The following is a 25857-nucleotide window of genomic DNA, read 5'->3' as shown; positions in this document are numbered from 1 at the left end:
ATGCTCCTTATGAGAATCTAATGCCTGGTGATCTGAGGTGGAACAGTTTCATCCCGAAACCATCTCCCCTCCCTTTCCCCCAAGTCCGTGGAAAAATTGTCTTCCACGAAACCAGTCCCTGGTGCTGAAAAGATTGGGGACCACTGTTTTAAGGGATTAAATTTAATGCTGAGTGCATAGTAGACATACAACAAATGTTATTTCTCTTTGCTTTTTGAAAAATGTCCTACTCATAATTTATCTTAAAATACAAATATATTTTGAAAATCTAATAATAAGGTATTATTACTAGTGGTAATGGTACCATAATATCAGTAATTTTATTAAGAATCGTTGCCCTTATCGCATGTTGGTCTTCCAAATCTATAAATTTGATCCTAGGGTCTACCAGTTGACTGTCAGTTTGGTGCTTTTTTTCTTCTTTTTGGATGAAATAATAAGGTGTAGAAATGTTCAGGAATCTGAGTTGAAAAACTTAAAACTATTCATACATTAGGCGTCTCCATAAGCAAAATCAAGATGGATGCCTCATATTTCACAGAGGGAATTAAAGAAAAGTATGACAATAAATAAATAAATCTCTTATTGTATCAGCAAAAAGAAGAAAATGGCTCCAGTGGCTTTCATTTTTCTAACAAGCAATGAACCAGTGACATAGAAGCTAAGATTTCAAGAGTATAGAAGAATGATCTAATTATGAAGCTCTCATAAACTTGGAAGTTCGTAAGAATGAAGTTGAGAGATGTGGAAATGTACCACTAAAGGATATCATGGAGTATTTGGAGATGTAAAGATTATTAATCTCTCCAGGGCCAGGCTAGCCAGTAATGGGGTGGTGATTAGGGAAGGCCTCTTACAGCTTTATTAATCTGAGACACCTATCTGGAATCTTGTTTCACAGGAATAAGCTATTTCATAAAAATAAAAAAATTTCAGATAATTAAATTATATACCTCCTGAAACTAAGACTATTTTTATTTTAAATTCGTGGTTTATAACCCGGGGGTTATGAATCAGTTCTAGGGAGTTTCTGAACTGCCTACAATTATATGGAAGATTTTGTGGGGTTTTTCTCACATGCATGTTCCTGAAGAGAGAATCTATTATTTTTAGAAGTTTTTCAAAATGAACTATAATCTATAAACACTAAGAACTACTGTTTTAATCAATTCTTGAAGTAATTTTTTCCAATTCATTATTAACTTTCCTATCTTATTTGCTACTAGTTGGGAAACTGACACATTCAGGGAAATTGATTTTACATTCTTATGATTTAAAATTCTTGTGTTGTCTTTTTGTGTTTTTTTGGTCTCCTCTCTCACAGGTAGTTACTTTTCCCTTGTTATCAGTAAGTTTGCTTCTAGCAATTTCTCCCTGCCTACTATAAAGTGGCTGCAAAATTAAATAACAAAGCTTGTTAGAATGGTAAATAGACTCTGCGAGAGAGTGTGCTATGAATAAAGTGTTCAGGTGTTCGTGTGCAGACCATGGGATATCTCTTTTGGCAAGTCAGGGACCAGTCTTGCTTACTTCTCATTCTTCACTGTGGTCTTCATGAACAAGCTGACCACATATCTATGATTTCCTGAGAGGTAAATGTGTTGTTTACACAATGTAGAATCCACTAGGATGTAAATTTCACTCTTGTGTTATTAGTTTTTGTATTAGTCAACTATTGCCACAGTAATGCTGCATTCCAAACCACCCCAAAACTAAGTGGTGCAAGCATTTATTTCTCTGCTTGTCAGCTGGAACTTTGCTAGTCTAAGTGTGTTTAGTTGGGCTTCACTCAGAAGTGGGTTTTGAGTGGGTTGGATGCAGGACTACCATAGCAGTTCCTGGGTCAGTAGCTATTTGAGGCAAAAATGGGGTAAAAGAGAGGTGAGCAGAGATATATGAGAGTGCTTAAGGCCTAGGCTTGGGACTCGGACACTTGCTTCCATCCACCTTACACCGGCCATAGCAAACCACGTGGTTAAAGTCAACAATGGGGAAGGGAAGAATATTCCTCCAAAAAGAGCAAGTGAATATTAGCTGAATAATTACTTAATTGACCACAAGCTGCTGCCTTTTATAAGTAAATTTAGATTTTTTTAATGGAAAAATAACTACAGATCACCTTGGCATGATTTTTTAAAGGCAGATTACACATTCTATTAAGATCTCAAAACTTCCAAAAGAAAGAACTTTTTATTGTCATTCATCCTAAGAGTGCAAGTAATGGACCAAAAAACAAACAAGGCAACAAAACAAAACAAAACAAAACAAACCAACCTCACTCAGCTTAAAATATGAAGGAAAAAATATTGCTAATATTCCCTTAGCCATAATATTTCAAACCCAATTCTGAATCACAGTTTATGGATATTGTCATTTGAGTGGCTTTCTTGAGCTCCCACGATACAGTAATCCCACAAGGGGGCAGTTTGTTGTTTCTGATAATATAGGGTCTCTCTGAATTCCCTTTCTTTTTCCTTTATTACAACATCTCTGGGTAAGTAAAGAAATTTTCCTTCATAACTTATTCATGGCTGGGAAGAAAAGTACAATCCTAGGGAGAATCACTGGAGAGAGGCATTGCCAGTCCTCAGTGACTCAGGGACAGCTCTCATTCATGTTTCCAAGGATCAATGAGAATAGCTTTCCTTAATTTAGAACAGGGAGATGCTGACCTTTATATGTACTTTCTGGCTTTTTCTGTCTTGATGTAAGTTTCTCCCTTAAAACGGGGATGACACAGCCTGTGTCTCTAAGACCTAATGAACAACACGCCACAGGCAGGACATGGGGCAATCTTGATGGGAAAGAGCATGGGACTTGGTCTCAGTTGGCCACAGTTTGAATTCTGATGGCTATTAATGAGCTGTCTGCCCTTGGGAAAGTGACCTGACTTCTCTGAGCCAAGTCACCTTATCACTAAAGAGAGTATACTCATGTCTATCTCACAGCACTGTGTGTTTTACACAAATTAGCCCTCAAAATTAGCTACCTACAAAATGGAAGGTATTCATCAGTGTACATGAGTAGGAGAAACTAAGAGAACTCTGGTTCTGGAGAGTTTTCAGTCCATGGAAGAACGACCAAAATAAAGTGAAGAGCACCTTTTGATTTTAATCTTGGATGGCATCTGTACAAAATTAAATAGAAGAGAAGCAGAGAGGAGTGAGTTTCCAAACACTCAGATGTTTATAAGAATTGTTCACAGTCATTGATTTTACACCTTGACATCCTACAAGTTTTGAAAAGGCTAATTCAGGCAATATGCTATTCCTTCCACTGATATTAGATAGATGAGAGTGGTGCAGGATGGAGAAATAAAAAAACAGAGATGGACACATTTGCCACTCTTTTCAAGTTTGTTTTTTTTTCTTTCTTTTTTTTTTTTTTCTGACACGGAGTCTTGCCCTGTCACCCAGGCTGGAGTGCAGTGGCACGATCTTGGCTCACTGCAACCTCCACCTCCCAGGTTCAAAAGATTCTATGCCTCAGTCACCCAAGTAGCTGGCATTACAGATGCATGCCACCATGCCTGGCTAATTTTTGTGTTTTTAGTAGAGACAGGGTTTCTACTAGTGAAGCCAGGCTGGTCTCGAACCCCTGGCTTCAAGTCATCTGCCTGTCTCAGCCTCCCAAAGTTCTAGAGTTATAAGCATGAGCCACCGCCCCTGGCTGTTATCAAGTTTCTAAATATTAACTTTTTATGGAGAGACTGTTTAACTCTGTCGTAAAAACTGTGTCACCTCTGTACAATGTAGAAGTAATCTGTAAACAAAACACTAATTGTATTCTTTAACATTTAAAATAAGTTTTCTCTAAAATGGAAAATCCCATAACAATAGTATCAATGACTATTTCTAAGCCTTCCCATGCAAGGCCCTATGCAAAATGCTTCATATGAATTATCCAATAGACCTAATAGACCTGCATGAGGACAAATATTGAACTTCTATTAAAAATAAAGACATTGAAAACCAAAGGATTTAGAATGCTGATAAGGCAATATGGTTTACTTTGTGCAGTTATCCTAGATAGGAAAAAATACCACAAAATAGCCAAATAAAATAAATACAAATGGAAAGACACACACAGCTCACTACAGAGAGCACTGGTTATCAGCATTTTTCACTTAGTTCCATGGAGATATTTTTATCGACTGTCACTCATGGCTTAATGACAGGGATGGGTTCTAACAGATGTGTTGTTAGGCAATTTCATCATTGTGTGAACATCACAGAATGTACTTACACAAGCATAGATGGTGTAGCCTGTTACACACCTAGGCTATATGGCACAACCTATTGCTCCTAGGCCACAAACCAGTCTAGCATGTTACTGTACTGAATACTGTAGGCAACTGTTACACAATTTGTGTATTAAGTATTTGTGTATGTAAACATACCTAAACCTAGATCATTCAGTAAAAATATGGTATAAAAGATAAAAAATGGTATACCTACATGAGGCATGTACCATAAATGAAGCTTGCAGGACTGGAAATTGCTCTGGGTAAGTGAGTAGTGAGTGAGTGGTGAGTGAATGTGAAGGCCTAGGACGTTACTGTCTACTACTGTAGACCTTATACGTGCTGAATAGTATATGTAGGCTATACTAGATTTATAACAAAATATTTTTCATTTTTCAATAATAAATTAACCTTAGCTTACTATAACTCTTCTCTTTTATAAACTTTTTAATATTTTAAACTTTTTGACATTTTTGTAATAATGCTTAGCTTGAAACACAAGCACATTCTACAGCTATATAAAAATTCCTTTCTCTCTCTCTTTTTTTTTTTCTTAAAACGGAGTCTCGCTCTGTCTCCCAGGCTGCAGTGCAGTGGCGCGATCTCGGATCACTGCAAGCTTTGCCTCCCAGGTTCATGCCATTCTGCTGTCTCAGCTTCCTAAGTAACTGGGACTACAGGCGCCCGCCACAACGCCCAGCTAATTTTTTTTTTGTATTTTTAGTAGAGACAGGGTTTTACTGTGTTAGCCAGGATGGTCTCAATCTCCTGACCTTGTGATCTGCCTGCCGTGGTCTCCCAAAATGCTGGGATTACAGGCAAAAATTCCTTTATTTATATCTTTATACGCTTTTTTACTATTTTAAGAATTTTTTTTTTTTTTTTTTACTTTTTAAACTTTTGTATTAAAACCTAAGACATAAACACACATTTGTCTAAGGCTGTACAAGGTCAGGATCATCAATATCACTATCTTCCACCTCCATATCTTGGCCCATTGGAAGGTCTTCAGGGGCAATAACAAGCATGGAGCTATCTCCTATGATAAAATGCCTTTTTCTGGAATTCCTCCTGAAAGGACTAGAAGACTGTTTTACAGTTAACTTGTTTTATGTGTAGAAGGAGAACACTCTATTATATTGATAAATGCTGACTCACACCTGTAATCCCAGCACTTTGGGAAACAGAGGAGAGAGGATCACTTGAGCCCAGACGTTCAAGACAAGCCTGGGCAACATAGCAAGACTTGTCTCTACATAAAAAAAAAAAAAAAAAAGCCAGTCATGGTGGTGTGCCAGTAGTCCTAGCTACTTGGGAGGCTGAGGCAGGTGTATAGCTTGAGCCTAGGATTTCGAGGTTGCAGTGAGCTATGATTATGACTCTGTACTCCAGTCTGGGTGACAAAGCAAGACCCTGTCTCTAATAAAAATAATAAAAATTTTAAAAAGCTAAAAAAATGATAAATAGTATAGCAAATACATAAACCAATGATATAGTTGTATCAAGTATTATGTATGTTTGTATAATTATATGCACACTTTTATATGACTGGCGGTGAAGGTTTGTTTACACCAGCACCACTACAAATATGTGAATAATGCATTGTGCTATGAAGTTATGATGACTACAGTGCCACTAGGTGATAGGAATTTTTCAGCTCCATTATAATTGTATGAGACTATCTTTGTATTAAATGTATGTGATCCATCGTTGACTGAAACATCACTATGCAGCATATGACTATATTTTGAAAACAGAGATATCTTGAATTAGCGCAGAAAACTTTAATAACACTGAAATGTATAGAAAATAGGCTGAGGATTAAATTACTATTCTTTTATATCCTCTGCAACGGAGGATGTTTCTCCTTTGTGTCAAGAAACCTCTGCAGTATTTGTTAACAGTAAATTTGTAGGTTGACTGTGTAGCTGAAAATTGTCACTAGGGGGCAGCCTATCACTGAAATGTGGATGATACTTCCTGCATCATCTGATTTCAATAAGAAACTGGCCCAGGGAGTCACACGTTCTCGGCACAGCTTCTAAAGGAAAATTGATGCATTTATAAAGTGTTGAATCAGCACAGTCACTCGGTGGTGGGTAACGGAAGGAAAAAATCTTGCATAACATTAAAAGCCCAGCATAAATCAATAGTTAGGCATACAAATGTTGTGTGCTTCGATCACAAAACCTTTATGTGTGTGTGCTGAGCAGGAAAATATGAGCTAGTGTCTTTTAAAAGAGAGTCATAGTTTAACTTTTGTTATACACACACACACACACACACACACACACACACACACACAGTTTCTCTTTTGCTCACTCTCTCTCTCGCTCTCTCTCTGAATTAAAAGCCACTGTGCAGGCAAACATTTTACAATTGGGAAGGAATTGAAACAAGAAGAAATTGATTAATTCCTTTAGCTCTTAAACCCTAGGTTTAAGCTGAGCAGAACGCTGTGGCCGGGCAGTTCCTCCCCTACTTGGTGACTTTTGCTTGACCCTATATTTTCATCTATTGTTTTTCCTCTTTGCTACTCTTTCTCTTGCATTTTATATTCCTCAAGTGATCTCACCTAACAAAATCAACAGCCCCAGCTCTGAGGAGAGTCGTTGCTGTGTTTTTTTAACCAGACTCTGAATGGTCTCAGAACATTACACAGAGGCAATATTTGAAATGTGATCCTGCCCAGTTCTCCTTTGAGCAGCAGAGCTGTCGGGTGCTATCGTATCTATGATCATAAAAGGCCTCTGAGAGCCCTAACATCCCTGAGTGACTGGTGTGACCTTGTGTAGTCTGGGAATTGGAACAGAGCTAAGGGTGGCCTGACTCACTGTCACCCAGGGCACATGTGCATGGGGTGTGCATGTAGAAACTTAGGAGCCATGCCCAAAAGCCCTTGATGCAAATGGAGCTTTAAAATGAAGAAAGAAATCTATTAGACTAGAGGTAGGAATCCACAGAAACTTAGGCCTATAGAATTAGCAATCCAGTAAGGCAGAGGCTAGAACTTGTGGCAGTAGTAGGCATGGCTGGGTGTGGGCTCTTTAACCAGACTAGGGTTTGAATCCTAGCTCTGTCTCCTGCTACCTGGATGACATTGGGTCAGTTACTTAACATCTCTGTGCTTTAGGTTTCTCCTCTACAAAATGAGTGCTTGAAATACTGCCTGGCACATAATGAATTCAATGAAGGTTAGCTATTATTATTAATGATACAGAGATGAGAGAAGGAGACTTAATGAAAATCTTAGTTTCCTCATCTGTGAAATGGGAGTAATAGTAGAATCCACTTTATAGATTATAGAAATATGGGAAGAATTATAGAGGCATCATAAGAATTATAGAGATGTTGGCCGGGCACGGTGGCTCATGCCTGTAATCCCAGCACTTTGGGAGGCCAAGGAAGGTGGATCACCTGAGGTCAGGAGTTCGAGACAAGCCTATGGAGAAACCCCATCTCTATTAAAAATACAAAAATTTGCTGGGTGTGGTGGTACGCACCTGTAGTCCAAGCTACTCGGGAGGCTGAAGCAGGAGAATTGCCTGGGCCGAGGGGTAGATGTTGCAGTGTGCTGAGATCATGCCATTGCATTCCAGCCTGGGTGACAAGAGTGAAACTCCATCTCAAAAAAAAAAAAAAAAAAGAATTATAGAGATGTTAATAAGAATTACTTGAGCTGTTATATAGGAAGTACTTAGACTAGTACCTGCCTGTGGTAAGTGCTCAGTAAATGTTAAATGTTAACTATTATTGTTATTAGAAACCTGAATGGAGATAATGCTACTTTCCACTGTAAAGGACTAAAAAGAGTTGTGAGGAATGAATGTTTTCAGTGCCTCATAAACACCCAGGATGCTCCATAAATGTCTATTTGTTTAATTACCTAGCTTGAGAATTCTGTTGCTGAGGTTGCTTAGTATCCATGAAACCTAATTTCAGCAATGGGAGCCTAGTTTAATAGCATTAGTCCCACAAAGCAGTGGGTCAACTGTTCTATGTCCTGGAACCTCTTGGATAATCTGAAGATATCTATGGATTCTTACCCTAGAGAAACATACACCTGTTCACCATTTTGCGTACACATGCAGGAGTCTTTAAGCACGTCTTGAAGCCCATCCAGGGATTCTGTAGAAACCCATTTTATATTCCTCAAGTGATCTCACCTAACAAAATCAACAGCCTTGATTTTGGTCTGGAGCTAAGAATTTCTATAATAGAAGAATGTAACTAAAAGGATTTTTTTTTTTTTTTTTTTTTTTTTTTTTGAGACAGGGTCTTACTCTGTCATGCAGGCGGGAGTGTGGTGGCATGATCTTGGCTCACTGCAACCTCTGCCTTCTGGGCTCAAGTGATCCTTCCACCTCAGCCTCCAGAGTACCTGGGACTACAGGTGCACACCACCACGTCTGGCTAATTTTTGTACTTTTATTAATAGTACAGATAGGATTTCACCATGTTGGTGAGGCTGGTCTTGAACTCCTGGCATCAAGTAATCTGCCCACCTTGACCTCCCAAAGTGGTGGGATTACAGGCGTGAGCCACTGCACCCAGCCGAAGGGACGATTCTTTACAGAATTTATTGTCAAGAATAGGGTTAGGAAGATGCCCCAAAAGTTAGCATAGCCCCTAAACCAGTGGTTCTTAAACTACTGGTGGTGGAAATTCAATAATAACCTGAGATACTCATTAAAATTAAGATCCTTGGGCTGTTTCACCAGATATTTTAGGTTAGTAGGTCTTCAGAGTGGTATAACCCAGAAAATCAAATTTTAGCATGTGTCCTATTAATTTTTATGTAGGAGGCCCTTGAAGCACACTTTGAAAACTGTTACCTTAGCTTTGGAAAAACTTAAATCAGATCTTGTGGCCATTGGGTTCTTAGTGACGTAGAATTACAAAAGAAAAATAGAAGTCATGTCCCTCTTAAAGCTCAGTATACTATTCATCTAAACAAAAACAAGCATGAAGAAGAGGAGTAAAACTGTAGCTCTCTGGAAAGGCCTGGTAGGACTGGGGAATAATTTTCTCAATGATAAGTTTTTCCTGAGAGACATAAGTTATACTACCAAAAGATTAGATGACAGGAGGCATTTTGATCTCAATCTCAACTATATTACAGAGGTAGTTGTCTACCTTCACTCCAAAGGAGTCAACATGTGCTGTGTTATTTCATATTTGGGGGCATGTACTCATTTATTCCCCCAACCCCTATCAGCTGGTTATGATTGCTTTTCTCAGTCAGATGGCAAACTTGAGGGCAGGAACTGTATTTGGTTATTTATTTCTATTCTTGGTATAGGGTTTAGTAGATGTTGTTTTATAGACTCAATAACTGTTTAATTAAAATATAAGATGGAGAAAGGCAATAATATGAACCCTGTGGTTGTAAATCAGCATGCTTCTAGCCTTGGCAATATAGAAGGGCTTTTTGGTAAAGTGAACAACTTGAACTCACTTTGATCACATCCTTTATCAGAGGTTTCCTCTCCCAGACACACAATGTGGAGGATGAAATAAACTTCTTGAAGCTTCATTCTCATTTGACCATTCTACATAGTGTTGGGAAACATTCTTCTTACATGGACATGGCTTTTGTGGGCTCACTTTCTCTGGAGTCCTCCTTACTTCTTAAATGTTCCCAAGGTCAGGGTGGTGCTGCTTCTTTCCCTCTTGTTACACAAATGACATTGTGAATGGTGAACTCCAGATAGATCAAGGGCTAAGGAAATAGTGTCTTCTTACCCTCTGAAGCAGGTGTGGGACAATGGCCTCCAGGGTTGCTACAGAAACCCAGACAGTGCCTGCTGACTCAAAACCATCAGCCTCCAGAAAAATGAGGTTTTCAGGGGCCCAGAGTTATGAACAGCTATTTACCTCAATAAACCAGAGTATGTGGCTCTGAAAACAATGGATATTGTAGATATCATTTATATCTAAACTGTTATTTTAATACAAGAAGGCCATTTTATAAAGAATTGTCAAGCATGTAGTACTGGGCCATGTTTGGAATTCCCATCAGCCTTATTACTTCTGAGCTTCAAATTATTTGCTCCTACCTGAATGCAGTTGCCTAAGGCCTTTTTTAAAAAAAAATATTTCTTTTCTTGGTGGCTATTTTTTAAATGGGCTTTAAAAAGCCTGGAGTCTTAGGAATGTTGCATAGAAATGTAGGCAAACAGAGAGGCAAAGTAACATAAGGCAGTGTTTTAGGCAAATATATGGTAACATAAGGAAAGCTTAAAAATGAACATTGGTGCTACCTGGCAGTGCACATCCTGTGTTTCATTAAACCCCAAACATCTGAAAAACATTTTCTGGAATTCATTGCCTTTAACTCCCAGAAGAATCTGCCTTTCTCTAAGTGACAGACAACATTATCCCCACGCCTGTGGAATCTGCTATGAGCATTCAGCAACAACAAGGGGAGGGATGAGATGGTGCCAGTAATGAGGAAACTCAAGCCATTTTTGAAAAATGAGCAGAGATCAGATGAGCTTTTACTGGCAAGAATTGAGGAATCTTTTTGAAAATATGGCTCTGCATCATAATAATCTCAAGGGAATCCAAAGTGTTTTTAAACAAAAGAACACAAGTAAAATCTTGCAAAGATAACACATACAAGTCTCCCTGGATATTCACCGGTGTTTTTTTTTTGACACTAATGAACCATTGAAGATGCTTGAAGCAGGCTAATTGAATGGAATGGAAGGATGCCACAGTTGCACAGCTCTTTTCTGAGGTCAGTTGTAGAAGTAAGGAGAGGTGAGGCTCCAGCTAGGTGCCCTTGGTGAGGTCTAATTGCCAGTGTTCAAAACTATCACTGGGAGGAACTGCCTATTGTCCCATCAAAGCTGTGATCCTGAAATGGGCAAAAATCAGTGCGCTTATAAATGAAATTTCTAGCTATTGCTCTTTTCAACCCTTACAATCTCCCCTCTGTATTATAGTTTAGTGGACAGACTGCTCAGTGGAAGACAATAGCGTAAGAAATAAAAGCACCCGGCCGCATTCATTTATTCACATACTTTTCCAGTTGTGGGCCGGTGACCATTCTATCAGTCAGGCTTCTTCTAGGAAACAGGCACAATCAGCTGGGAACAGGATTCCCCAAGTCTGGGGAGAGCTGGAGCCCTGGAAAAGGGCACCTATGGAATGCTGGTATTGTCTGAACTCCAAGTGGGGAGGGCGCAGGGGAAATAGATCAGTTTCTACCCTTGCTCTCTGATCTTGGCCAATGACTCCTGTGGGACAAACCCACCTGGAAGCCAGAGAGGGCAAAGTAGCCCTGTGATGTACTAAGTTCAAATCAGCCTCCTGGGGCAGAGAGCAAAGCAGAGAGTAGAGCAGAAAATGGATGAGGGGTGGCAAGCAAAAACAAACAAATGCAATCAAGCTTCCAGGACAGACCAGACAGTGCAGCATAGTGTCTATGTGCTATTTTTAAAAAAGCGATTTATAACAAATCAGATATGTATTCCCTCCCTTCTCTATAAACCATCATAGTACTCCTTCAATAAAAATTCTGCTGAAGAATGTTAAATCATGTGGGGTAGTATTTTATTTATTCTAGTTGCTTTACTTCTCTTCTCCCACCCATGAGTAGGGCACAACATATATGAATATATTTTCAGACTTCTCTGTCTACTTTTAGGTCTTCTTTAATATAAATTCACCAGTAGCAAAGACTGCAAGGTTGTACAATTTGGGCTTTTGCTAGGCAATTAGCATGTTCTCTGTAACCAAAGTTAATGATGCTGGTAAGATCTTGCAACTTAAATTACTCACTCATCCCCTATGTTAGTTTCTCAAAGAGGATTACAATGTTGGACTTTGTGTAGGATATAGGAACTGGGATTTCAAGGCTGTTGTGGAGGTAGAAAGCTGGCTGGCTAGGAGAGAAATGAGAGATTCACTCATCTCTTCGACAAACATTTGTGAACCTCTACTTAATGCTGGGCAGTTTGCTAAGTCCAAGAAACACAAAAATAGAAAAAACTTGTGAAGCAGACCAATACTCCAAGGAATTGCAACTTAACATGATATGTGCTTTAATAGAGAAGCGAATATAGCTCTGTGATGCCATGAAGCAGAGAGTCTGGGGAATGAAAGGATTCACAGAAGAGATGACAAGTGAATTGGATCATGAAGAAAGAGTAGGGATCTGTTAACAGTAAGGCCTGGATAGAAGCATCTTTTGGGGCAGCATGGGTGTGATTGTTTGAAGTAGGTGCTAGGAAAGAAGGTCAGAGACAAAACAATTAGGACCAGTTGGAAAAGCCTTCATTATCTCCCATATTTTGGAGTTTCTTGAACATTTAATTTAAACATAATACATGGTACTTTTTTCCCCCACATGGCACATTTTTTATGTTAACTTTTAATCTCTCCTCATTCAGGAAATAATCACCTTCATCTTCTTTGGTCATTACAATTCATCTTCTTCCCTGGTCCTTGAAAGTTTCCATAAAAATAATTTAGCATTAATTTTTTTTTTTTTTTTGAGATGGAGTCTTGCTCTGTTGCCAAGGCTGGAGTGCAGTGATGCAATCTCCACCCACTGCAACCTCCACCTCCCAGGTTCAAGCAGTTCTCCTGCTTCAGCCTCATGACTAGCTGGGACTACAGGCACGTGCCACTATGCCCAACTAATTTTTGTTTTTGAGATGGAGTCTCACTCTGTCGCCCAGGCTGGAGTGCAGTGGTGTGATCTTGGCTCACTGCAAGCTCCACCTCCTGGGTTCATGCCATTCTCCTGCCTCAGCCTTCTGAAGAGCTGGGACTACAGGCATGTGCCACCATGCCCGGCTAATTTTTTGTGTTTTTAGTAGAGATGGGTATTGCAGGAAGTCAGGGACCCCCAACAGAGGGACCAACTGGAGCCGTGGCAGAGAAACGTGAATTGTGAAGATTTCATGGACATTTATCAGTTCCCAAATAATACTTTTATAATTTCTTATGCCTCTCTTTAATCTCTTAATCCTGTCATCTTTTTAAGCTGAGGATGTATGTCATCTCAGGACCACTATGATAATTGTGTTATCTGTACAAATTGACTGTAAAACATGTGTGTTTGAACAATATGAAATCAGTGCACCTTGAAAAAGAACAGAATAACAGCAATTTTCAGGGAACAAGGGAAGACAACCTAAGGTCTGACTGCCTGTGGGGTCGGGCAAAATGAGCTATATTTGTCTTCTTACAGAAAGCCTATAAACGGACATGCAAGTAGGAGAGATATCGCTAAATTCTTTTCCTAGCAAGGAATATTAATACCCTACAAAAGGAATGCATTCCTTGGGGGAGGTCTATCAATGGCTGCTCTGGGAATATCTGTCCTATGCGGTTGAGATAAGGAGTGAGATATGTCCTGGTCTCCTGCAGTACCCTCAGGCTTACTAGGATTGGGAAACTCCATTCTGGCAAATTTTTGGTCAGACCAGTTCTTTGCTCTTGAACCCTGTTTTCTGTTGTTTAAGATGTTTATCAAGACAAGACATGCACCACTGAACATAGACACTTATTAGGAGTTCTGCGTTTTGCTCTTTGTCCTGTTTCCTCAGAAGCATGTGATCTTTGTTCTGCTTTTTGCCCTTTGAAGCATATGATCTTTGTGACCTACTCCCTGTTCATACACCCCCTCCCCTTTTGAAATCCTTAAAAAAAACATGCTGGTTTTGAGGCTCTAGTGGGCATCATGGTCCTGCTGATATGTGATGTCACCCCCAGCGGCCCAGCTGTAAAATTCCTCTCTTTGTACTCTTTCTCTTTATTTCTCAGCTGGCCAACACTTATGGAAAACAGGAAAAACCTATGTTGAAATACTGGGGGTGGGTTCCCCTGATAGATGGGCTTTCACTGTGTTAGTCAGGATGGTCTTGATCTCCTGACCTTGTGATCTGCCCTCTTTGGCCTCCCAAAGTACTGGGATTACAGGCATGAGCCACCGCCCCCAGCCTACTATTAATTTTACAGAGAGTTACTAACTACTCAATGTTTAGACTTGAGTCTAAACTTAGATTTAGATAAGGCTCATGCATTATTTTTCCATTGCTTAAGCTATTACTGTCACCAATTTACTATTGCACAGATTCAGGCAAAGCTGGAATGTAAAGTTTGCTTTCCTTTAGAACATTCTTTGTAAGCTGATATTGGAAAACCAGGCAAGGTTTGCTTCTAGGTCTCTTTGACTTTCTTCTCTCTTTAGGGAAGAGGGAAGTTATAAAAGCAACCATTAATTTTGATGGAAAAGAGAACAGCTTTCAGATTGGTACCTGAAAGGAGGAGGCAGTATTTCTCCTTCTTTGTAGAAGTAGTTTCCCCTTTACTTTGACAAGCTCTCCTGATGTGCATGGCTGGAACTTTTTCTTAGATTATTTCATGTTCCTACAATAGGTTATGACAAGAATCACTTAATTTAAACTGGATTCAATTTTTATTTACAATAAGCAAATACAAAAAGAGCCTAAATGAACCACCTAATTATTTTCCTTATTTATTCATTTTACAATAGTAATAAGCTAGCCATTGACAGGGGAAAATATTTACCGACCATAGCTGGGAAAGGTAGTCAAACTTGGTTGACTCTAGGTTTTTATGATGAATGGACAGGTTAAAGTGTCCCTTAAGTCATCACTAGTGGGAGTCACAAAATGGAAATTATAAGATATTTCAGTGCAAAAATAAAGTTAAAACTTATTGGAAAAGTGTAAAACAATATTTATTTAACATAATAAAACCAAGCAACTCTATTTTCTAAAGACTTTCAAGCTAGGGAGACATTTATTGGGGATTTTTTGGTAAAAGATCATTTCATCTAGGCAAGAGTTTAAGCAGCTTTTATCACATGATGAGAGTGAGCATAGCTTAGCTTTTCCACACCACACCATTTCCCAACAATAAAGTCATTGATCAGGTACCAGGATAACAGGATTAACCAGACTCTCCCACTTGCCTCAGTTACTCATATATTAATATATAGGACAGAAACTCCCGAGAATGCTACTGTTTCTCAGATGAAGTCTCAATAATGCTGCTTTAAGGAGATGATGAAGATGAATACATAATAATCATTCACATTTACATGCCATGTTAGAATTTTTATTTACTTGTTTGTGTTATATAGAAAATTACCATGACTGAGAAGGTGGTCAATCTGGGTTGCCTATATTATGAAGTTTCTATTATGAATCAGTCTGAGAAGATTTGAGGCCTATAATATTTAAACATTTAAAAACACAATAGATGTTAATACATTGTTTTATTTCATTGTAATCCTCAAGTGATTCCATGAATAAGAAGAGTAATTATTTTTATTCTCATTTTATAGATGAGGAAAATGAATTCCACAGGGCATAGGTGATTGGGCAAAGGCTGTATAAGTGAATGAGGAAATAGGAAACTGAACTTTCCTTTGTTGATCCCAAGGCCTCAAGTTCTTCTTTTCTATACCTTTGATTGAAGGTGACATTCCCGATCCACCAGGAAATGGGCATGAATGCTGAGCTGTTCCTGCAGAGGTCACGTGTTTGCTAGGGTCTAGTCATACACTCTCCCAGCTCTCCTGGTGACCATTTGCCTATAATGGTGAGGGGACTGAATATGTTAGATTGTGGTCTAAGGTAAAGAAAGAGAGAAAGGCTGATGCTCAAACAGGGGAGTAAGCGCACGAGCAAAAATCATGCTAGAGAAAGTTGTGATCCAGTTTAACAATTCAACACTTCACAAGCATGTGCTGTGTGCCAGGACCACTGCCAGGAGCTATTAATAGAGATGAAAGGCACAATTTCTGCTCTGGAGAAACTCACAGTTTGGAGGGGAGATAATTAGAAGACAGCGTGACAAATGCAGTATGCAAAGGGTGTTGTGGGACCCCACAGTTAGAAATCTATACTCCAGCTGGAGCTAGGGAATAAGACTGGGGGAGGGAACTAGGAAATGCTTTCCAAAGAGTCAATCTGAGAAGAATCTTAAAGAAGTAGAAGTTAGCCTAGCAAAGGAGGAAAGGAAAAGAATGGACAATTCATATACAAAGGTGTGGGAGCAAGTGAGAGCACAGAAGATTCAAGCAGGTACCAGTCGTATTAGTCTGTTTTCACACTGCTGATGAAGACATACCTGAGACTGGGTAATCTGTGAAGAAAAGGAGGTTTAATGGACTCACAGTTCCTTGTGGCTGGGAAGGCTTCACAATCATGGTGGAAGGTGAAAGTCACCTCTTCCCTGGAGGCAGACAAGAGAAAATGAGAACCAAGTGAAAGGGGGTTTCCCCTTATCCAACCATCAGATCTCATGAGACTTATTCACTACCACAAGAACAGTATGGGGGAAACTGTTCCCATGATTCAGTTTTCTCCCATCAGGTCCCTACCTCCCTACCACAACACGTGGGAATAATGGGAGCTACAATTCAAGATGAAATTTGGATGGGCACACAGCCAAACCTATCACCAATGCATTCCTGGTGGGCTTGGGATATGGAAGGAGATGAGGCTGGAAAGAGACAGAGTCAGATTAAAAGTGGTAAAATGCCAGATTAAGTCAGGAGTTGGTACTTTATTCAGCAGACAAGGGAGAGCAACTCCAGTGTTTTTTTTTTTAATATGGGTAAAATTCATATACCATAAAATGAATCATTTAAAAGTATACATACAATTCAGTGGCTTTTTGTACATTCCATGTTGTGCAACTACCATTTCTGTCTAGTTCCAAAACATTTAATCAACTGAAAGGAAACCCATTAAAGAGTCACTCCCATTCTCATTTTTCCTCAGCCCCTGGCAACTGCTAATCTGCTTTCTGTTTCCAAGGATTTCCAATCTGGATATTTCATATAGACATAATCATACAATCTGTGAACTTATATATCTGCTTTTTTCACTTAGTATAATGTTTTTGAGGCTCATCCATGTTGTACCATATATCAATACTTCATTCCTTTTATGGCTGAGTAATATGCTATTGTATGTACCACATTTTGTTTATCCATTCAAGAGGTCATGGACATTTAGGTTGTTTCTACCTTTTCGCTACTATGAATAGTGCTGCTATGAACATTTGTATACAAAATCTTGTTTGAATACCTGCTTTCAATTATTTGGGTATATAATTAGGAGTACAGTTGGGTCATGTGGTAATTCAATGCTTAACTTTTTGAGGAACTGCTAAACTGTTTTCCACAATGGCAAGGATGATTGTAAATTCCCATCAGCAATGTACAAGCATTATCCCTAGCCCTGTCAATGTGTGTCATTTTTCATTTTAAGAAATTATATGGGTGTGAAGTGCTATCTTATTGTGGTTTTGGTTTTACATATCCCTAATGATTAGTGATGTTGAATAACTTTTTACATACTTCTTGGCCATTTTTATGTCTTCTTTGAAGAAATATCTATTCAAATTAAATTGAATTTTCTATTTGTTATTGAGTTGTAGAAGTCCTTTGTTAGCCTCTCATCACATGTGTGATTTGTAAATATTTCCTCCCATTCTGTGGGTTATCTTTTCACTCTTTTGATAGTGTTCTTTGATGCACAAATGTTGTTAGTGTTCATAAAGTCCAGTTTATCTACTTTTGTTGTTGCTTGTGCTTTTGGTGTCGTATCTAGGATCCATTGCCAAATCCAAGTTTATTTAGGTTTACCTCTATATTTTCTTCTAAAAATTTTATAGTTTTACCTCATACATTTAGGTCTTTAACCCATTTTCAGTTAATTTTTATATATGGTGTGAGGCAAGAGTCCAACTTCATTGTTTTGCATGTGAATATCTAGTTCTCTAGTCTTATATATTCAAGAGATTATTATTTCTCCATTGAATGTCTTGTCATCAAAATCAATTGACCATACATGTGTGAGTTTATTCTTCATTCTCAATTCTATTCCATTGATTGATATGCTGTTTTGATTACTGAAGTTTTGTAGTAGTTTTGAAATTGGGAAGTGTGAGTCCTCCAACTTTGGTTTTCTTTTTGAAGATTGTTTTGGCTATTGCAATTTCATTGGAATTTTAGGACCTTTTCCATATCTGCAAAAAAAAAAAAAAAAAAAGACTGCCAGGACTTTGATAGGGATTGCATTGAATCTATAGATTACTTTGGGAAGACATTGTTTTCCTGGTTTTCTTTAGTTCTTTGTTATCTTTTTGGTGTTATCTTTTATAAACATATTTAAGACAGTTGGTTTATAGTCTTTGTTTAGTAAGTCCAATTCCTATGTCTTCTTCCTCAAAAACAGTTTCTATTAATGTCTTTTTTCCTGTGAATAAACCATCCTCTTTTGTCTCTTTGTATGTCTAGTATTTCTTTTTTTTTGAAAATTCAACATTTTGAATATTACAGTGTGGCAGCTCAGAAAATCAGATTATCCCTATTCCCTGGGTTTTGGTGTTGCTGGCTGTTTGGGGTTGTTGTTGTTTGCTTGTTCAGTGACTTTTCTAAATTATCTGTACTAGTCTGTTCTTGCACTGCTAAGAAGAAATACCTAGTTTTACCTCATACATTTATATGTGTAATTTATAAAGTAAAGAGGTTTAATTGGCTCACAGTTGCACAAGCTGTACAGGAAGCATAGTGGCTTCTGCAAGGCCCCAGGAAACTTACAATCATGGCAGAAGGCAAAGGGGAAGCAGGTATGTCTTACATGGCCAGAGAAGGAGCGAGGGGGGGGGGGGAGGTGCACACTACACACTTTTAAACAACCAGATCTCATGATAACTCATTCACTCACTATCAAAAAACAGCACCAAGGGGATGTTGCTAAGCCATTCATGAAGGACCACCCCCATGATCCAGTCACCTCCCACCAGGCCCTACCTTTAACATTGGGGATTACAGTTCAACATAAGATTTGGTGGGGACACAGAACCAAAGTATATCACTATTTTTATAAATTCTGTATTCTTTGTCATGTTTAGCTACTGAAATCTGTATTCTATTAACTTAGTGGCCATCTAGTGTTTTGACAGAGTTTCCCTAAATGCCTGGAGTCAACAAAAGAAAAAAAAAATACTTTCCCAATCTTTGCAGACAGATTGGCTGTCTGTGTAGCATGATATCAGAGCTAAGCTAGACCACTGTGTGTGTGTGTGTGTGTGTGTGTGTGTGTGTGTGTGTGTATAATGTGTGTATATATACACACACATATATATAATGTGTGTGTGTATACACACACACACACACACACACATATATATATACACACATACATTCAGCTATTTGAAGGGGGAGAAGCCTAACCTCAAAATAGCAGATGAAACCAGTGACAAAAGAATATGGGAGTAGTATAATAGTTTCCAAAGAAAATCCTGGAGTCATGCATGCCAAAAGAGTAGTCAGGAGATAATCACACTGAGTACTGAACAAACCTGGAAGAACGTTTGGCTTGACTGGAAAGTGTTTAAAAAGATTGAGTTGGAATGGGTTTTAAATGACGCTCTTGCAAGACTGAGTTGATTATATTTTCACCTTTAAAGCAAATTTTACATCATGTAAATAAAATATACCTGGACACACACATACACACAAACTTAGCAAGAACTAAGAAAGAAGATGCTAGAACTCTAAAATAAATATAGGCTACAGGAGAGGGATCAAATAGCCCTCTAGGGATTGTAAAGGAGAAAAGCAATTATTCTTTACTTTCTTAAGCTTAATGACTATGGCACTGCAAATTAAACTGGCAAAAGACAGATTAATAGAAAAAAGACATACAAGTTTTATTTAATGTTAATGTTTTATTTTTGTGTGTACACAGAAGTCTTACAGAAAAGAAAGTGAAAATCCCAAGAAGCAGTTAGGCCTGACAGCTTATATACCATTTTAAAAAAGAGAAAGAAATCTGTGAAGAAGTGACAAGACAAAGAAAAAGGTTTTGTCATTTCCATGACATTGTTTCCCAATAGCAACTGAAAAAACAAAAGGCACAAAGATCATTATTGCTTTATTTCCATCTTTAAAATCACATGCAAGTACTTTAATTATGGAACTTAGTTTCAATCCAGAACGTGACATGGAAGAGACTAAGGAATGTGATTGTTAGCTCTGCAGCCCCTGGAAATAGAAACACACATGAGAAGAAGTGGGGATGGATAGTAAGGGTCAATTGACCCTATTCAGGCCTGCTGTAGTTGAGACATGTCTTATGTTTTCATTTGTTCTTTTGATTAGCAGTTTTATAACACCGAGGTCAGAATTAGAAAGGCAAGAACCTTACAGATCATTCCATGCCAACCCTTTAATTTTGTAGACTATGAGGAAACTGAGACCTAGAATATTTAAGTGACCTGCTCCAGATCCCACAGATAATTAATGGCAAATCTTAATTCCTTGTCTAGAGCCTTTTCATTTAACTAATTTGTATATGTCTTCCTATGTTCCAAAGAGAATCTAAAGTGGCCTACAGATATAAAAAACAATACAGCAGAATAAAATTAGAAAAAAAGTATAAAATATGAGACACACAGGAGGGAAGGGAGCATCACACCAAGGAGCCAGGACTTCGGCACATAAAAGTGGATAATTTAGACCCCTGAAGAGAAAGCAAAGACTCATTCTGGGATTGAATATAATTTTAAGGTGTTTGGTTAATGAATTTAACCTCAATTTTTGTATGTTAAAAAGAGTTTCTTTATATTTTAGCACAAAAATAATAATTCCTTAGTTTAAAAAAACCTTAAAAGAATAGTGATTTTTAAAAGGTAGTTTTTGTTTTTGTTTTTTTTAAACACAGAGAAACCAAAAGGCTAACCTGCAGAAAGGTTAGGTGGCTGAGGCAGTAGTGATTTTTTCCATTGAGGTGGTAACATTACCTTTAAGGGGTTGGAAGAGGAGATGCCAATATCTGGAATTAACATAGGTCAGCATTTCACAGTCAAGGGCTATCTGTGCGCATATCAGAACTGCCAGCTGAAGGCTGCGGAGATGATCTGGGAGGAAGTGACATGCCAAGCAGCAGTTTGATTTCATGATTAATTTAAAATTGGCAAATAAAATTGCCTGTCAATAGCCAAATAACAAAAATAGAAGGAACTCCAAGTATAAATAGCTTTGTGTTTCTCTACAATATATTTTGGAAAATTAATATATTACAATGAAAATTACAATGTATTTTGTATTTTGGAAGTTAATAACTTCTTTTCTTCTTACCACCTAGCTCCCTCCACGTTAATAGTTTTTTCCCCTAGAATGCAATTCGATGTTCTCTCCAACCTGTTCTAATTGCGATTAAAACCTGGGGGAGTTATCTTTTCAAATGCCAGAAAATAAGTTAGTGCCCAAGGGAATGGCAAAGCTGGAAATGTGATGTGAGTAATCACCAAACCAGCTTTTTCTCCTCCAGAACAAAAGAAGGTCTGGGAAGATGGTATCATTCACAAATCTCACATAGGAAGCCCTGGTGTTCATTTTCCCAAAAAAATAATTGTTCTGCATTCTTTGGGTCATCTGACAAACTGCTTTCTAGTGTATTGATTTGCTGCCACACTGAAAAACTAATAAATCAATAGCCAGCTTTGTTTATAAAGAGGGAAAAGTAGTGCTCACTTGAGGAACCACATAAGACTTTAGAACAGGGATTAAGTCTTGAAATAAAGAAAAATAACAATAATGCATTTGGGAGGACCTTTAATGACCCAAGAAGAAGGTCAAATAATAAGAATTGGAGAGACACTTACATACAATTAGTCCCAGGCCAGTCTCATTTTGCACAGGTTGGTATTGCAGGCAAGATGCTACGAATCCTTAGATATACTGGAGTAGTGGTCCAAGAACCAGATAAGATGGTCAGACATGGTCACTTGGGTGAGAATGGTGAGTTCATGAAAGCTAATGGCATAAAGAAAGAAGTAGCTTTGCCATCAGAGAGGCATGATTCTGAATCCCTGGTCTGTTACATACTAACTGAGCTTGGCTGAGCAAGTAACTTCAACTTCCTGAGTGTCAGTTTCCTCATCTATAAATCTGAAATAATTCCCCTCCACATGCTCTTACAAACATAATGCAATGTTTCAAAAGTGACTGGTACATGATAGTTGATAAATAGTAGTAATTATTGTTAACAAGGAAACTTTTTGAGGCATGTGACTAGATCAGGAAAGAATAGGAAGCGGGTTGAAATTTTTGTTTTTTGGGTCAATTGAGCAATTTCTGGATTACAGAGAAACTCTTAACTCAAGATGGATTAAAGGCCATAAAAACCCTAGAAGAAAACCTAGGCAATACCATTCAGGACATAGGCATGGGCAAAGACTTCATGACTAAAACACCAAAAGCAATGGCATCAAAAGCAATGGCAGCAAAAGCCAAAATTGACAATTGGGATCTAATTAAACTAAAGAGCTTCTGCACAGCGAAAGAAACTATCATCAGAATGAACAGGCAACCTACAGAATGGGAGAAAATTTTTGCAATCTATCAATCTGACAAAGGGCTAATATCCAGAATCTACAAAGAACTTAAACAAAATTACGAGACAAAAACAACCCCATCAAAAAGTGAGTGAAGGATATGAACAGACACTTCTCAAAAGAAGATATTTATGTGGCCAACAAACATATGAAAAAAAGCTCATCATCACTGGTCATTAGAGAAATGCAAATCAAAACCACAATGAGATACCATCTTATGCCAGTTAGAATGGTGATCATTAAAAAGTCAAAAAACAACAGATACTGGAGAGTATGTGGAAAAATAAGAATGCCTTTACACTACTGGTGGGAGTGTAAATTAATTCAGCCATTGTGGAAGGCAGTGTGGCAATTCCTCAATGATCTAGAACCAGAAATACCATTTGATACAGCAATCCCATTACTGGGTATATACCCAAAGGATTATAAATCATTCTACTATAAAGACACATGCACATGTATGTTTATTGCAGCACTATTCACAATTGCAAAGACTTGGAACAAACCCAAATGCCCATCAATGATAGACTGGATAAAGAAAATGTGGCACATATACACCATGGAATACTATGCAGCCATAAAGAAAGATGAGTTTATGTCCTTTGCAGAGACATAGATGAAGCTGGAAACCATCATTCTCAGCAAATTAACACAGGAACAGAAAACTAAACACTGCATGTTCTCATTCGTAAGTGGGAGTTGAACAATGAGAACACATGGACACAGGGAGGGGAACATCACACACTGGGGTCTGTCGGGGAGTTGGGGGCTAGGTGAGGGATAGCATTACAAGTAATACCTAATGCAGATGACAGGTTAATGGGTGCAGCAAACTGCCATGGGATGTGTATACCTATGTAACAAACCTGTACATTCTGCACATGTATCCCAGAACTTAAAGTATAATAATAATAATAATAAGAAAAGCATATGGTAAGTTGCTAGAGTCACTGGAGGGAAGTCAATTGTTTATTTGGGGAAAATAGTGTCCGATTTGTCAGGAGAAAACAATTTGACATTTGTGGGAAATGTGAGAAAGGTCAGGTCAAAATATAAAACTATGGAAATTATTAACTGGATGAGATGGGGTGCTTGGTGGTATGTGGGGGAGTGTGAAATAAGTTGTCCTTACGTAATTGGAGATAGGTGGGTAAGAAATGGTATATCTAGGCTGGATTTCAGGGATTTGTATCATTCTTTGTGAGGGAAATTACCATTCAAAATGACATTAAGTATTTTTGTAAGCAAGTATTCTTTCTGAATAAAGCATAAAGAAAAAAAAAAAAAAGAATATTGACAATCAGTTTACCAAGGAAACTGGGGAAGCTGAAATGTTAGGCCAGGTAAGAAATTGAAAACTTCCATTATCTACTTGCCAGTTAAGCTGTCTAATTCAGGAAGAAATGCATCAGTGAGGTTTTAGGATGAGACAAATGAGTAATTCTAACAAAGGGGAATAACCCCGCATGGCATAAAGTGTTTACGTCATGAACAAGAACTGGTTTAGTCAGGTATGCATGCGTGATCCTTTAGGTAATCATAGCACAATTAAGTCCAACATTTTAGCAAGGTGAAGTAAAGCCAAAGACACCTATTTAAATACAACTCAAGCACATATCAGAAATGTTGGCTGTAATGGATTTTAAAATAACTTCTAAAAAAGCCTAGAGGCTAACTAAAAACATTAATGCAGATACATGAAAATTGTTTGCCAAAAATAAATCAAAATGTCCAGGTATTAGGAGTGAACTAAAGATTAAGTAACTAAATAAATAATTTTAGAAGCACATTGCAAAGTTTTCTGAAATCAGTAATAATGAGATTATTTTTAAATATATCAAATCACAAGCTATGTAGATACAGAAAAGTTATATTGTGGATAAAAAAGAAATAATATAGATCCAATGAATTCACTTATTCTCTTTTTCCTGATAAGAAAAGTGATCAGCATATAAAAAAGAATTCAGAAAAGACAGATTTTTCTCCCTTTTTCTGACTTTTTATTACCTGAAAAATTTGAAAACATTTCAAATTTGTAATGAAACCCAGTTTTAAGGAAAACTGCTTGAAAAAAGTTCCATAGCTTTTTAATTTTTTTATTTCAAAGAAAGATGTTAGAGAAAGATGTTAAGGCTGAACTCCATTTCCAAATTAATATTGGAAGCAGATAGTTGTGAGTTACGAAGGAAAAAGTGAGGGCACAGCAAGATCACTGGAAGTGGCTGATACCCATCCAAGATCTTCTAATGGACTCCAAACAGGGCTATTGTTCAAGACATAACAGCTGTGCATTGGGCCACTGTGGCAGTGGCTGCCGTGTGACTCCAAACGCTCTGGGGGTAGTGGTTAGAACCCGCTGGTAAGCCTATAAAGTCTGTGATAAAAGATGAGATTCCAAATAACCAACAGGTGAAATATTTTGGGGGTTTCTGGCAACAATGCCAGAGAAAACTGTGTCTGATTAACCTGCTAGTTATTTCTAGAAACAGTTATATTAAATTTTTTTTTTCAATCGTGAAAGCAATATATCCTCATTGGGAAGCAAAGGAAATACAGAAAAGTATAAAGAAGACAATAAAAATCAGTTATCACCATCCCATTACTCAGCAATACCCAAAAAATGTCTTGAAGTATATGCTTACAGTTTTTCTCCATACACGTTTTCTGTCTTTTGTAAATTTTGTATAAAAATGAGACAGTACTATTTTGTAGTATATATCTTTCACATAAAAACATACAAAACGCAAATCTTTCCATATCAAAAAATACATAGATTTTTTTCTAATAGTGGTATTGCTTGGATATTACGTAGTTTATGTAACTAATCTTCTATCTTTTAAATATGTAAATTATTTCAAGTTGCATAATTTAAATAAATTATTTACTTTTAAAACCAGATATTTGGCATTCAGTATATTCTTTTTTTAAAATTATACTTTAAGTTCTAGGGTACATGTGCACAACGTGCAGGTTTGTTACATATGTATACATGTGCCATGTTGGTGTGCTGCACCCATTAACTCATCATTTACATTAGGTATATCTCCTAATGCTATCCCTCCCCTGCCCTCCCCAAAATAGGCCCCCATGTGTGATGTTCCACTTCCTGTGACCAAGTGATGTCATTGTTCAATTCCCACCTGTGAGTGAGAACATGTAGTGTTTGGTTTTCTGTTCTTGCAATAGTTTGCTGAGAATGATGGTTTCCAGCT

General features: G+C 37.8%; 1 long non-coding RNA gene across 1 annotated transcript in view; it reads right to left on the bottom strand.

The window, feature by feature from the left end:
- The window catches only part of LOC105493166 (uncharacterized), an 88122-nt gene that overhangs the window by 3518 nt on the left and 58747 nt on the right, over nucleotides 1–25857 (bottom strand). The window contains exons 2-4 of the long non-coding RNA XR_011609809.1: nucleotides 16361–16465; nucleotides 14518–15821; nucleotides 7747–7868 (exon numbers count right to left, since the gene is read on the bottom strand). This is a non-coding gene — a long non-coding RNA (uncharacterized lncRNA). The remainder of the gene's footprint in view (nucleotides 1–7746; nucleotides 7869–14517; nucleotides 15822–16360; nucleotides 16466–25857) is intronic.

Source organism: Macaca nemestrina, chromosome 11 (assembly GCF_043159975.1).
Source record: "Macaca nemestrina isolate mMacNem1 chromosome 11, mMacNem.hap1, whole genome shotgun sequence".
NCBI lineage: Eukaryota > Metazoa > Chordata > Mammalia > Primates > Cercopithecidae > Macaca > Macaca nemestrina.
Note: the sequence above shows the minus strand (reverse complement) of the source record. Positions and strands in the feature narration are given on the sequence as shown.